A 14,135-nucleotide genomic window follows, 5' to 3' on the forward strand; every position below is an offset into this window, starting at 1 on the left:
ATCAGTAGCCTTCTCTACTGTTGGTGTTGGGGTTGGCATTGGTTGAACTTTAATCTCCTTATCTACATCAGCTGGTTGTGTCAATTCAGGCCCATCATATTTCTTACCGCTCCTTAGGGTAATTGCCTTGCAGTTTTCTTTGGGATTGACTTCAGTTGTGCTAGGCAAATTTCCTTGAGGACGGGTTGCTACCTGAGTTGCTAGTTGGCCCATCTGAGTCTGCAGGTCTTTAATGGAAGATCTAGTTTCAGTCATGAATTGTAGCAGTAAATCTGTTTGCAAACTAGAATTTCCACCAGAGGCTTGTTTCTAATTAAACTGTTGGTTCTGTGTCTGGTTCTGATTTCGTTGCTGATAGAACCCACTGTTTCTTCGGTTACCACCTTGGTTGAACCCAAAATTGTTGTTGTTGTTCTGCGAAAAATTTCCAATGGCTTTTGCTTCATCCATTGGAAAATCATCCACATGTGCTTGACACTCTGAAAAGTGATGATTTCCTCCACATATCTCACAAACAACTTGGGCTTGTTTAGCTTGCCCTGCAATTAGCTTTGTCAATGCCTCAACCTGAGCTGTCAACTTTGTAATGGCATCAACCTCTAACACACCAGCTACTTTCTTAGTTTGACTCCTTTCGGTTGGCCACTGGTGATTGTTTAGAGCCATCTCCTCCAATAGATCGTAAGCCTCATTAGCACTTTTTCTCATAAAAGCTCCACCAGCTGCTGCATCTATCAGAGTTCTAGTGTTACCGACCAACCCGTTGTAGAAATTGTGGACCAGCATCCACTTCTCTATACCATGATGAGGGCACTTGCTGATCAGATCTTTAAACCTCTCTCAAGACTCATGGAGAGATTCATTATCTTGTTGGCAGAAGTTGTTGATTTCTCCTCGCAGCTTGGTAGACTTTGCTGGAGGAAAGAACTTTGATAAGAATTTCGTTGCCAGATCATTCCAGGTGGCAATAGAGTTGGGTGGCAAGGAGTTTAACCAACTTTTGGCTCGTTCTCTGAGCGAGAATGGGAACAGTCTCAGACGAATGGCATCATCACTAACTCCATTAACTTTAAAAGTTTCACAAAGTTCCATGAAGTTTGAGAGATGCAGATTAGGATCTTCAGAAGGGAGGCCACCAAACTGAACTGAAGACTGCACCATTTGAAGTATGGCAGGTTTGATCTCAAAGTTATTTGCATCCAGTGCCGGTGGCCTGATACATGACTGCACTCCCGTTAGAGTAGGGAGAATGTAATCTCTCAAGCTACGGCCATTAGCTTGATCTTCCACGACACCACCATTATTACCGTTATTTGCAGCATTCGCATTCACATTAGCAGTCATGATTTTTGATGTTTCAGCAGTTGCTGAAACTCTTTCTTGCCTCTTGTTCCTTCGATTTCTCCTACAAGTTTTCTCGATTTCAGGGTCAACGGGTAGCATAACTGCTCGCCCTTGGCGGCGCATGCACTCAAAATACCTGAAATAGATAAGAACAGTTTTGCAAGAGAAAGGTTAGAAATTCATCAAGAGAAAATATACCAAAGTAGAAGTTAGTATAATTTTGTGTAATATTAATCTTTAAACAATTCCTCGGCAACGGTGCCAAAAACTTGTTATGAAAATTATGATTACTATGCAAGTATACGCAATCAAGTAGTATCTCACGCAAGTGAGGTCGAACCACAGGGAATTGGATTAAGTACTACTAAACTATACTTATGATTCTATCTGGTAAAAACAATAATTTTGCAATTTTAAAGAAAATAACTCAGAAAATTAAAAAGAATATACGACGATTAATCAAGATGAGAGATTAGGGAGGTGAATCCTGTTGTTAAGTTACCAATGTTAATACCTAATTGCTATCCTTATCTTAATGTGAATGACAAATTATAAATTAACCTAACTCTTTTCAGATCTTTTAGGTTCTAAATCTTATGTTCTCTAATTAACTTCTTAATTAAATCAACATAAAATCAGCATTAAGCAATAATCTATTTGTCACTAAGGCTATGTAAATAATTTCATTTCACATCAAAACCTAGACTATCCAATTTTAGCATTCTCAATTCTCACTTTTCAGATTTCAAATTGAGAACATTAACATGTAAAAGGTGATCAAACATGCACATGGAATTAAACACAAATATAGATAGTATTCACAACAAGATGAAGGAATGGCAATTATTTATTAACTAGGCATAAACTTAAACAACATTCATCATCCTCCCTTAATGGGAAATTTAGCTCATAAAAACATTAAAAACATCCATGATTAATTGTGAAACAAAACTAAACATAAAAGAAAGAATTAAGGGTAAAAGAAAGAAACTAGAAGGTGATATCGCTCCGGGTCTTCAAGATAGCTTCCTCTCCACCTTCTTCCACTTTTTAGGTCTTTTTCTGCTTAGGTTGACCTTCAGAGTCGTATTCCTTATATAGGGATGAGAGGTGTGCCTCCAATTGAGAGAAAAATCAAAATTAGGTCAAAACTGCATTTTCCGTACCTAGTCACGACTAGCCTTTAAGCTGGTCGCGACTATAGGCAAAACTTGAAAAACCGAGTTTCTGCCAAATCTCGAAGTCGCGACCAGAGTCGCGACCATGAAAAAGGGTCACGACCTGGCTCAATGGTGGTCACGACTACTGACGCATCTAGAGCCGATTTTTCCAATTTTTTTACCTGTTTGTCCCGTCTTTTCACCATTTGACTGAATTTGAACTTTAACACCCTGGGAACCTGAAACAATAAAAATCAAGCGTAAAACTGCTCCAAAAGACACCAATAGACGAGAAAATGCTAACTTTACAGACCCGAAACATAGGCTAAATATAACCTAACAATCATCATTTTGGTGAAAGCCGTAGGTCTTGATTATTTCATCAAACCTTTTATCCCAAGAGCGAGAAGCTTGCTTAAGTCCATAAATGGACCTATTGAGTTTGCAAACTTTCTTTTCCTGCCCTGGAAGAACATAGCCTTCTGGTTGCTCCATATAGATGGTTTCTTCAAGAATTTCGTTAAGGAAAGTTGTCTTGACATCCATTTGCCAAATTTCTTAATCGAAAGCGGCTGCTATGGAGAGAAGACTTCTGATGGATTTGAGCTTGGCGACCGGACTAATAGTTTCCTCATAGTCCACACCTTCTCTTCTAGGTATAACCCATAGCGACCAGTCTAACTTTCAAAGTTTTGACTTCGCCACCAACACCTCTTTTCTTCTTGTAGACCAACTTACATCTAATTGGACGATAATCATCAGGTGCGTCTACGTATTCCCAGACTTTATTCTTTTTCATGGAATCCATTTTTGAATCCATGCTAGCTGACCATTGTTTTTGTTCGGGACTTGCCATTGCCTGTTTATAGGTTAATATATTGTCATCAATACTGTCACCAACAACCATATTGATTGCACCATCCAAGCCATAACAAGATGGTTTTGTAGAAACCCTCCCCCTACGACGAGGAGCCATAACCTTTTGAACAGGAACATTTTTGGTAGATTTCTCGGTTGTATCAACTTGCAAAGGTTCAACCGAGGGAGTGGGATTCTCTTCTACTTGAGTAGAAGATGATGGAACATTAAAAGGAGTTATATCTAAAAGCATTTCTTCTAACGCTATTTTACTTTTCAGCTTGAAGTCTTTAATATAGTCATCTTCAACGAAAGCAGCATTTGTAGAAACAAAGACTTTGTTATCCTTGTGACTATAAAATAGTCCACCCCTAGTCTCTTTAGAATTTCTGACAAACAAGCAAACTTCAGTTTGCGTTTCTAGTTTGCCTTCTTTCTTTCTTAAGACATTTGCATGGCACCCCCTAATCCTATAATGGCGTAAACTGGGTGTACGACCATTCCATAGTTCGACGGGTGTCTTAGGGACTGCTTTAGATGGAACAACATTTAAAATGTCATTAGCTGTCTGTATTGGATATCCCCAAAAGAATATTGACAGAGTTGAATAGCTCAACATAGACCTAACCATTTCCAAAAGTGTGTGATTTCTTCTTTTTGCAACTCCATTTTGCTGTGGAGTGCTAGGGGTAGTATACTGCGATTCAATTCCAAGTTCAATTAAATGATCTTTGAACTGCATATCCATATACTCTCCACCCCTATCAGTTTGCAAGATCGTTAATGTTTTACCTAGTTGGTTTTGAGCCAAAGCATGAAATTCTTGAAACATTTCAAACGTTTCAGATTTCTTTTGCATTAGTTAAATAAAACTATATCTAGAGAAATCATCAATGAAAGTGACAAAATACTCATAACCTCCTCTAGCTTTTACATTTAGAGGTCCACAGACATCTGAATGCACTAACCCAAGAGGTTCTTTGGCACGCTCTTCCTTTGCAGAGAAAGAACGCTTAGTCATTTTTCCTTCTAGGCAAGATTCACAAACTGGTAATTCACCCAAGACGACATTTTTCAATGGACCATCTTTGGTTAACTTGTGAAGTCTGTCAGAGCCAATATGACCTAATCGTAAATGCCATAGATATTTTTCATCATTATTATCGATCTCTTTTCTTTTATGGTTTCTAGGTTTAGTTGTTGGAAATATTTACCAGGATCTAGATTTACTAACAAGTATGTTTCATTAACATCCTAATATGAATTCTCTAAAACAATGAAATAAACACATAAGGGTTTAAGAAAACCTTACATTGGGTGTACCGGAATATAATGACTCCTTCCGTTCAGATCTCTAGCCCTTGATTCCTTTCTCTAGAAGAGAATTATCAAGATCTGAACTTGAATCTCTTTCTCTCCTTCTTGAGCCCGATTCTCCTTCTTGTTGATTGGATTCTTCACAATCTTCCACACTATGATTGAGATACCACTTGAAGTGTGTGGGCACTCACTCTATCACTCAAGGTATGAAAATTTTAAGAAGAAAAGAGAGGAATGTAGTTTCGGCTATGGTATAGAATAGGAGGCTCAACTTTTTCCTGAAGGCAAGAAATTTCATCTCTCATCTACTTTAAGTGTGCGCCATCACTATCTATTTATAGGTAATCACCTAGGTTTGGGTTAGATTTAATTAGCATTAAAATAATAGAAAAATAAATGGTAAAAATCCACACTAAGTGGCCGGCCATGTAATGGATTGGGCCCCACTTCACAATTTTGTCATTTTGTCATTTTCCCATCTCATTTTCTCAAAAACGCCAATTTTCCAATTTAACCACTTAAATGCCAATTCCAATTATTTAACAACTAAAATTTAATTATTAAATAATATTGTCATTTAATATAGTTATTAATTAGACTTAATAAAGTCTTTTAATTAATAAATAAAACCTAGAATCTCTTTTCTTCACAATTTTGCCCTTGCTTAGTGAAAATTCATAAACTAGACATAGTCTAATTTTAGAATTATAATTGATTAATTAAAATCAATTAACTGAGTCTTACAAGCAGTATGGTCTCAACTAGTATGGGGACCATGGGCCTATATAACCGAGCTTCCAATAAGCAGACTTACAAGGTAAATTCACTCTCTTATTAATTCTTTGTTGCATCCACGCATAGAACTTAGAATTGTACTCTCACTCATATAGAACGCTCTATATGTTCCACGATATAGATACGCTATTAGTTATCCATTGTTATAATCCCAATAATCAATGATCCTTTATAGATGATCTACATTGCATAGGGATAAAATTACCGTTACACCCTTTCAATGTATTTTATCCTTAAAACACTTGCCACCTATAAATGATATTATAGTGAATTAATATAGTCACTAAAATGAACGTTCTATCATTTATCTCTATTTAGCAAGCTCGAAGGAAATCATCGTTTCACTTCTAAATACCTAAAGAAGCTATAGATTCCATATCTATGATTAGCGCTCCCACTCAATTGCACTATCATGTTCCCAAAATGTATGTATCACCCTGAGCAAAAAGTAGGCTTAACTAACAAATCAAAGAACATGTATATTACTCTTGAGATCGAACCTAACCATATCAGGATGAAGATCATTTGATCTAGAATCAACTACGTGATATGGAATTGAATGGATATTACGGTAAATTTATCATATCTAATCGAAGTTCAATATCGGTCCCTTCCAATGTATTGTAACACCCTAACTAGCATAGGCGTATTACGTGATTTTTAAACATGCTGTGCAGCTCGTTGCTAATCAACGAGGTTTATGGAAAACGTGATTAATTAAAATTTTTGCTTTTTAATTAAACTTGTAAAATATTGATACAAACGACTCGGGATCCCGATTACAAAACCATTTACAAAAGTTTACTGTCTATACAAAATACTTGTCGGCTAGCGACTAATTACAAAAATAGCCTCGCTGTCCCGATGATCGTACGCTCCAGGCCTAACCGCCCCGACATGTACAATCTTCATAGGCTCGTTCACGGTCCATCAGCCCTAGCCTTGCCCTTACCTACACATAAACATAGCACTGTGAGTCGACAGACTCAGTAAGAAAAGCATAATGATACTCATACATAAATCCCGGTCATGATCAGACGCCCATACCCCTGACCATAACCCTAACTGCCGTGTCCAACACGATACTAAGTCCCCCTAACTGCCGTGTCCAACACGGTACTGAGTTCTGAACGTTCATAGGGACGATGCTATTGACAAGTAACAGCCTAATCGGTCGAACCGGTCATACTCCGGCTGCTGGTCATACTCCAGCCTGTAACGACGTGTTACAGTATCAGCCTAATCCGCCTGAACCGGGTCATACTCCGCCGTCGGTCATACTCCAGCCTGTACCGACGTGATACGTCAAATAGTACGGAACCACCAACCTAAGTATCAGCCTAATCGGTCGAACCGGTCATACTCCGGCTGCTGGTCATACTCCAGCCTGTACCGACGTGATACAGTGTCAGCCTAATCGGTCGAACCAGTCATACTCCGGCTGCTGGTCATACTCCAGCCTGTACCGACGTGACACAGTTGGATGGTTCGAAGCCAACATACATATCTAATGTAATCTAACAGGCTTCCTACATGCACGCTAAACATGTAATCTACATATGCATACTGTTATACTAATCTTACCTGGATTCCGAATTCAGGTGTGCCGGTCAACCTGACTGGAACTATCTGCGCGGCGGATTACAGGCTCCTAAACCATAAAAATCACAACACTATAAGTGATACGCTAAATCACTTCCCGGGCACTTAAACTAGGAACTAAAAGTTTCCCTATCGATAAAAAGCATGACAATACCCCAAATAACATAAAATCGAGGAAAACTAGGGTTTCTGAAATTTCCCCAACCGGTAGACCGGTTGTCCAACCGGAATTCCGGTTCTGGGAATTTTTGAAACCCATCCGGAATTCCGGATGCACAACCGGAATTCCGGTTCCTCACAGGCACAACATCAAAAATTCACACAATGCTCAAATCTAATCCAAACAACCTCAAACCTTCCAGACCTGTTCTATAGGACCCAAATAACATTTCTAAGGCAACAAACTCACCCAGATTGCCCAGAAACAAAAAGTGCCATTAAAGCCTCAAGCTTTGAGTTCTAAACTCAAACTTGATCAAACACTACTAACATGCATTCAAACCAGTCCAAACCTACTTAAACATGCATAAAATAATCTCTGAAAACTACTACAAACATCAACAAAATCACAGCAACAGATTTTGACTAATTCTCTTTGAAAACCATAATTTTGAGCTAAAAACTTCCAAGCTTGAAATCAAAGCAATTAACATGCATTACACTAGCTCTAATCTACCTAAAACAGCAAGATTAATTCTCTGAAACATTATAATAATCACAGCAACAAGAACCACTAAAACAAGCATGCAACAACACTTCTTTTTCATCAAATTTTCAAGAAAACTAAAAGAAGAGCTAGAGAGAACATACCACAACAAGAGTTCACAAAATTTGACTAGAGAGAGCTTGAAAAATCAAAGGGAACCCAGCCCTAGAACCCCATGCAGCCGAGAGAGAGAGAGAGAGAGAGAGAGAGAGAGAGAGAGAGAGAGAGAGAGAGAGAGAGAGAGAGAGAGAGAGAGAGAGAGAGAGAGAGAGAGAGAGAGAGAGAGAGAGAGAGAGAGAGAGAGGAAAAGAGAGAGCCTTTTTTGAAAATTTTTCTATTTTTTCTAAGTTTTGAATGAAAATGAAATTTAAGGCACTTAACACATTTTACTTCAGCCAAAAAGAATAATTAAATAACATATATTTTTCAATTTATTAAGTCACAAAAGACAAACTAACAATGGGGCAAAATGAACATTTTGCCCCTTCACACTAAAATCACATAAATAACACTAAAGGGGTATTTTTGGGAAATTCTAAATTCCCGGCCATTCCCAATGTCTAATAAACCGTCCCAATCTACTAACATACTAAGTTGTGATTTTACTGAGCCAAACACCGAGTTCCATGTTACCGGGCACCGAAAATGCAAAATTATGAAAACTACTAACTGACATAAAAAATGCATCTCAGAATTCAATAATAACAGTATAAATAATTATTTAAATAGCTATAAATAATTTTCATAATTAATCATGATTAACTGCTACTTTCCAAATTAAACTGAGCGGTCTTTACATCTATTCCCCCCTTAAAAGGATTTCGTCCCCGAAATCTAACCTGAATAACTCTTGATATGGAGCTCTCATATCTAACTCTAGTTACCAGGTGGCTTCCTCCACCTTGCTATTCCTCCAGAGAACTTTGACCAATGCTATGGTCTTATTCCGAAGGACTTTATCCTTTCTATCCAGGATCTGCACTGGCTGTTCTTCGTAGGACATATCTGGCTGCAGTTCTAGGCTCTCTTAACTGAGTATATGAGAGGGATCTGAAACGTATTTTCTCAACATCGAGACATGGAGTACGTTGTGAACTGTTGATAGAGCTAGAGGCAATGCTAACCGGTATGCCACTTGACCTATCTTCTCGAGAATCTCGAAAGGTCTTGTAAATCTAGGGCATAACTTGCCTCTTTTCCAGAAACGTTTGATCCCCTTCATTGGAGACACTCGTAAAAACACATGGTCCCCTACTTGGAACTCAACATCTCTGCGTTTCGGATCTGCGTAACTCTTCTGTCTACTTTGTGAGGCAAGCATTCTAGCTTTTATCTTCTCTATTGCCTCATTGGTCCGCTGCACTGACTCCGGACCTAAGTACTTCCTCTCCCCTGTCTCATCCCAGTGGATGGGAGATCTACATTTCCTACCGTATAACAGTTCATAGGGAGCCATCCCTATCGTACTCTCATAACTGTTGTTGTACGAAAATTCTATCAACGGTAGATATTTATTCCAAGAGCCTTCACAATCCATAACACAGGCTCGTAACATGTCCTCCAATATCTGAATTGTCCTTTCGGACTGACCATCTGTCTGAGGATGGAATGTTGTATTGAATTTCAGCTTTGTACCCATTGCTCGTTGCAAACTTTGCCAAAACTTGGAGGTGAACTTCGGATCCCTATCCGAAACTATAGACTTCGGTACCCCGTGAAGTCTTACAATCTCTCTGACATACAATTCTGCCAACTGATCCACTGTAAATGTTGTTCTAACAGGCAGAAAATGAGCAGATTTCGTGAATCGATCCACCACTACCCAGATGGAATCAAACAAACCCGTGGTTCTAGGTAACTCGACCACGAAATCCATCGCGATATCGTCCCACTTCCATTCAGGTAGGGTTAGAGGCTGCAACAACCCTGCTGGTCTCTGATGTTCAGCCTTAATCTGCTGGCAAGTGAGGCACCTCGATACGAATTCTACTAAATTCTTCTTCATACCGCTCCACCAGAAGTACATTTAAGATCTTGGTACATCTTAATGGTGCCGAGATGCAGAGAATAAGGGGTAGAATGAGCCTCCTCAAAGATCTCATTCCTGAGTTCCACACTATTCGGAACACAAACCCTAGCTTTATACAAAAGCATCCCGTTGTCTGACACTGAAAAATCCTTGGCTTGACTAGCCAAAACCTCATCTCTGATCTTCACTAACTCTGGATCAGTCATCTGAGCAGCTTTAATTCTTTCCAACAGATCAGATTGTAGCGTTAAGTTGTGAAGCTGACCTACCACAAACTCAATGCCGGATCTAACCATATCCTCTGCTAGCTGAGGTGAGATCTGAACCATGCTAGCTACCTGCCCGGGACCCTTCCTACTCAGGGCATCGGCCACTACATTGGCTTTCCCTGGATGATAGAGAATCTCACAGTCGTAATCTTTGACTAATTCCAACCAATGTCTCTGTCTCATGTTCAAATCTTTCTGAGTAAAGAAATACTTGAGACTTTTATGGTCGGTATAGATTTCACACCTTTCTCCATAAAGGTAATGTCGCCAGATCTTCAATGCAAAAACCACCGCGGCCAATTCTAGATCATGAGTCGGTATCGCTGTTCGTAATCCTTTAACTGACGAGAGGCATAAGCGATAACCCGATCGGCTTGCATCAGCACACACCCCAGACCCTGTCTGGATGCATCGCAATAAACTACGAACTTCTCGTTGTCCGAAGGCAAAGCTAGCACTGGAGCGGTAATCAATCTCTGCTTCAGCTCCTGAAAACTAGCTTCGCACTTGTCTGACCAGACAAACCGCTGATTCTTCTTTGTAAGTTCGGTTAAGGGCATTGAAATTTTTGAGAACCCTTCTAAGAACCTACGGTAATACCCAGCTAAACCCAAGAAGCTTCTAATCTCTGTCACTGTCTTCGGTCTCGACCAATCCCTGACGGATTCGATCTTCCCGGGATCCACCTTGATCCCATCTTTGCTGACGATGTGCCCTAAGAAGGACACCTGAGATAGCCAGAATTCACATTTCTTGAACTTGGCATAAAGCTTGTGTTCCCGAAACCGTTGCAGTACCATCTGAAGATGCAACTCATGCTCCTCTTCTGACTAAGAGTACACAAGGATGTCGTCGATAAACCCAATCACACAAATGTCGAGGAAATCCTTGAATACTCTATTCATCAAATTCATAAACGCTGCAGGAGCATTGGTTAGTCCAAACGACATAACCAGAAATTCATAATGTCCATACCTAGTACGGAAAGCCGTCTTCGGAATGTCCTCCTCTCGGATTCTCAACTAATGATAACCCGAGCGGAGATTAATCTTAGAAAAGACCGTCTTCCCCTGAAGCTGATCGAACAAATCATCGATCCTAGGTAATGGATATTTATTCTTCACTGTCAGCTTGTTCAACTCTCTGTAATCGATACACATCCTCATAGTTCCATCTTTCTTCTTGACGAATAAAACCGGGGCTCCCCAGGGTGACACACTAGGCCGAACAAACCCGATGTCAAGCAACCCCTGGAGCTGAATCTTTAATTCTTTAAGTTCAGCTTGAGCCATTCTATATGGAGCCTTGGAAACCGGTTCCACCCCTGGTGCCAAATCTATCACGAAGTCAATCTCCCACTGAGGTGGTAACCTTGGAAGTTCTTTGGGAAAAACATCTAAAAATTCCCAAACCACCTTGATGTCCTCTGGCCGAATGGTATCTGGCCGAGTGCTGTCCACCACCACGGCCAGAAACCCTAAACATCCACCGTGCAATAATTCTCTAGCTGACATGGCCGAAATCACCGGGATCCGAGATCCCCGAACTGAACCAACAAACACAAAAGGTTCTTCACTTTCCAGTTGGAAGATCACCATCTTCCTTTTACAATCAATACTCGCCGAATATTTAGATAGGAAATCCATTCCTAAAATAATATCGAACTCTACTAGGCTCATCTCTATCAAGTCAGCACTTAACTCTCTACCATCTATTCTGATCGGCATAGACCTAATCCACCTTTTGGAGATAACTAACTCTCCACCAGGTAATAGGGTTCCAAACCCTGATTCATATCTACCATACGGTATATCCAATTTATTAAACACTCTGGCTACCACATAAGAATGTGTAGCCCCAGAATCAAACAGCACTGAGTAAAACGAGTTATTAACTGAAAGCTGACCTGTTACAACTGAGGGGCTGGCATCTGCATTAGCCTGAGTGATGGCGAACACCCTAGCTGGAGTGGGTATCGCCGGAGCCCTCGGTGCCTCTGAGCGGAGCTGGGGACAATCCCTCTTGAAGTGTCCGGGCATGCCACAGTGAAAGCATCCCTGACCTTTGCATTCACGCCGATGGTGCCTTTTGCAGCTGGGGCACTCGGGATAGGAGAACCGGGTCTCTGCACCACTAGGACGACTACCTCTATTCTGGTTCCCCCGGAACCTCTTGTTCTGACTCGAGCCTCCGGATGCAGTGGATGCTCTCTTCTTCTGGTCCATGGCCGAACCATTACTCCCCCTGCTAAAGCCTGATGCAGGAGGGGTAGGAGCCCCGCCACTCGCCGGAGTACTAGCCGACTCCGACAAGCACCCAACTGCGCCCTCAGCTCGCAGTGCCTTCTCCACCATCTCAGCATAGGTGGTCTTGTCGTCAGTGGTGATCATCAAATTATGTTTAATCTTTGCATTTAACCCGTCCAGGTACTTCTCTTTCTTGCTGAAGTCGGTTGGCACTATACCCGAGGCTAACCTCGCCAACCGGTCGAACTGAGTAGTATACTCTGTCACGCTCATATTCTCTCGCTGGGTCAGGTGAGCGAACTCTTTCCTCTTGGCGCTTCTGACTGCCTCGTTATCATACTAAGCGTTGAAGAGTTCTTGGAACCTTTCCCAGGTTATGGTGGTGACGTCATGGATCTGAGACACCATGTCCCACCAGACAAGAGCGTCTTCCTGAAACTAGAAGGTGGCACACACCACTCTGTCGTTCCCGGTGACACCCATAAAGTTCAGGATTTTGGTGATCACCGTTAGCCACTGTTCGGCCTTCATCACATCTGGACCTCCTAGAAAGACCGAAGGTGCTTGCTTCCGGAACCGTTCATACAAAGGTTTCCATTCTGTTGGCCGCCACAACTATATCGGCCTGAGCAGCAGGGGCGGGTGCCACTGGAACTACTGGCACAGGCACTGTAGGAGCACCCTGCTGCCTCAACCTCTGAATCTCTAAGTCTTGTTCCTTTATCCGGGCTTGCATTTCAGCAAACCTAACCTCCCAATTCTGGGCTCGCTGATCGGCTTGGGGAGCCTGGGCAGCCTGTGGCGGGTTCTCATCACCCCGACCACGAGCCCTGCCCCTGGGACCTCTACCTCGGCCCCTAGCTGGCGGGGGAAACTAAGCTCCCTGACCTTGATTCGACCCCACTGAATTGCCCTGGCTCCTGGTAGTCCGCCTGGCGTCCATCTAGTCGGAACTGCCTACGAAACCAAGAGTTGGCATATCAGGTCGTATTCAAGGAGAGCTTACTAATGCCGCTTAATTTGGAAATTAAAAACGAAACATGCGCCTATTCTACTATCAGGCTACTAACATGCTTCCTATCACGCTTTTCTTATTCATAAAATAAATAAATAAACTACTAAAGGAATAAAGGCTTACTGAACCGTGGAACGAGCTAACTGCTGATGATGATTGTACATGTCGTGACGATCTTCGGAAGACAACGTGGAGGCTCTGATACCAAATTGTAACACCCTAACTAGCATAGGCGTATTACGTGATTTTTAAACATGTTGTGCAGCTCGTTGTTAATCAACGAGGTTTATGGAAAACGTGATTAATTAAAATTTTTGCTTTTTAATTAAACTTGTAAAATATTTATACAAAAGACTTGGGATCCCGATTACAAAACCATTTACAAAAGTTTATTGTCTATACAAAATACTTGTCGCCTAGCGACTAATTACAAAAATAGCCTCGCTGTCCCGATGATCGTATGCTCCAGGCCTAACCGCCCCAACATGTACAATCTTCATAGGCTCGTTCACGGTCCATCAGCCCTAGCCTTGCCCTTACCTATACATAAACATAGCACTGTGAGTCGACAGACTCAGTAAGAAAAGCATAATAATACTCATACATAAATCCCGGTCATGATCAGACGCCCATACCCCTGACCATAACCCTAACTGCCGTGTCCAACACGATACTGAGTCCCCCTAACTGCCGTGTCCAACACGCATCGAGTTACCGAACGTTCATAGGGACGGTACTATTGACAAGTAACAGCCTAATCGGTCGAACCGGTCATACTCCAGCTGCTGGTC

General features: G+C 41.3%; 1 non-coding gene across 1 annotated transcript; it reads left to right on the forward strand.

The window, feature by feature from the left end:
- The first annotated feature begins 796 nt into the window (after positions 1-796).
- LOC133035290 (small nucleolar RNA R71) lies at positions 797-903 on the forward strand. Its single transcript, XR_009686566.1, has one exon. It is a non-coding gene; the product is annotated as a small nucleolar RNA R71 (small nucleolar RNA).
- The last annotated feature ends 13,232 nt before the right edge of the window (positions 904-14,135 follow it).

Source organism: Cannabis sativa, chromosome 2 (assembly GCF_029168945.1).
Source record: "Cannabis sativa cultivar Pink pepper isolate KNU-18-1 chromosome 2, ASM2916894v1, whole genome shotgun sequence".
In the NCBI taxonomy this organism is placed as follows: Eukaryota; Viridiplantae; Streptophyta; class Magnoliopsida; order Rosales; family Cannabaceae; genus Cannabis; species Cannabis sativa.